The following is a 1932-nucleotide window of genomic DNA, read 5'->3' as shown; positions in this document are numbered from 1 at the left end:
TGAATCCAAGCCAGAAATAGTCATATTCAAGAATAAATTTCATCAATTTATTCATTTATGTGGAAAAAAGGGAAACATTTAACTATTTACACAGGAAATCATACATTACAAAAGATGAAATTTCTTCCCCTGCATGTCAATTATTCAATTACTCTGCTTGGATTAATTTGTTATATTTTATTTCCATGGCAAACTATGAACAAAAGAGCATTGAAATTCAAACGAGGACATGTTCTGGAAAGTAATTTTTGCTTGTTGGTTAATTGGTTTGCTTGTCATCAAACACCCCAAACCTTAACTTGGACAACTACTCCATTGAACTCTTTGATACATGCATTTTCTCAGAAAATACAAAAACAAAACAAAAGCAAAGTCAGTATTTCATAGGAGCTGCTGATTGTGAGAAGGTGCACTGAACACAGTCAATAATCCACTATGACATGAATGAGATTTTCCCTCTCAAAGACAACATGGTACTCCTCGAAGCAGCATTATTATAACAGTTTGCAATGATGTGGTATATCCCTTCATATTCCAAGTATTGACAGTAATACTTTCCTTTTCTCTCTCTCTCTCTCCCTCTGCACCCCTCTATGCCATTATTCTGTTGCTCTACATGCCATTTCTGGGAATGCATTTTTTTGGTTATACACAACATAAATTTTATAAGTATGTGTGGTTTCCCAATGAAAAATGTACAATGCAGACATAATGGCACACCCACAACTTGTAAATAACACCAACAAAAAGGAAGCAGTGTTCCTTTATCCATTTTATCCGTTTATCCATTTCTGCTGGACTCGTGTCAATAATAGGGAGCTTTAGATTTGCGACGAGCACATTCAAGACGACGATTGCGCTGGCCGCTCTCCTATCTCCCTGTGTCGTGTTGCAAAGTAGCTTTAGATTATGCAAGGATGCAGCCTATACAAAGTAAAATGGCGCACTCACATGATCACAGCATCAAGTTGCTCTCTGTGGTGTGAATTTGAATGGACACAAAAATGGCCCAGAACTGACCATGCAAACTGAGACGACACGAGGTCGATTTTGATGAGCAACTTTGGGCATGCACAGAACAGGTTTCTTTCCTCAGAACGTTGTGTTGCAAAAATCTAACGCTCCCTTTTGACTGATCAATAAGCATTCCACTTTCCTCAATAAGATTTCTACAGTAGACTATTTGATGATTTCTTTGATATGGGTCATTCAACCAATCATCTCTGAAGGTGCAGCTGGCATATAAATTTTGCACAAATGTGTTTTACATCTCTCAGACATGTTCACACAATGATAATCCCGGGCAAGTGCTGTTTTCCACATTATTCAGACAGAAGTAGCAGTTGATATACATGAATCAAACTTTAAACACAATTTCAATTGGAAAATCTTCATAGACACCTTCAAAATTGAAATGTAACTCATGCCACTTTAATCTGATTGTGACCAGATTTTGGTGACACAACTATGTCTCCAGTTTGAGAGAAAAAAAAAAAGAAAAATCCATAATGCAGATTGTCACTTTTTACATCACTAACATCTTTTCCATTTCTCAAGAGTCCTCTCCACTTTTCATGACATCTTCCTGCAGGTTACAACACAAATATGAAGCGCATAAAACACATACTTACAATGGCAAACAATGTTATCCTTTTTGTGAGCAGATGCTACGTTCACAAGCCGAGAACATTATCTTGACCAGCAATCAAAAAAGAAAAAAAAAAAGAAAAGAGTGGCACATGTTCATCCAATTTCTCTGCATGCAGGAAAAAGTGAAGGAATGGACAAGCTCTTTCAGCCCTGCAGACGGACAGCCTCGTGCTGTTGGCCGGTGCGAGACAAGACAAGCATATGATGTAGGGGCAGGGGCCAGTATTTTGACACTTCACAAACATAGAATTACAGACTAAAAGCATGGATGGTGAACTTGAA

The sequence above is a fragment of the Diadema antillarum genome, unplaced genomic scaffold, assembly GCF_040938485.1.
Source record: "Diadema antillarum isolate AM-2024a unplaced genomic scaffold, OU_Dant_1.0 seq00001551_RagTag, whole genome shotgun sequence".
Taxonomy (NCBI): Eukaryota; Metazoa; Echinodermata; class Echinoidea; order Diadematoida; family Diadematidae; genus Diadema; species Diadema antillarum.
This window is presented reverse-complemented; position numbering follows the sequence as displayed.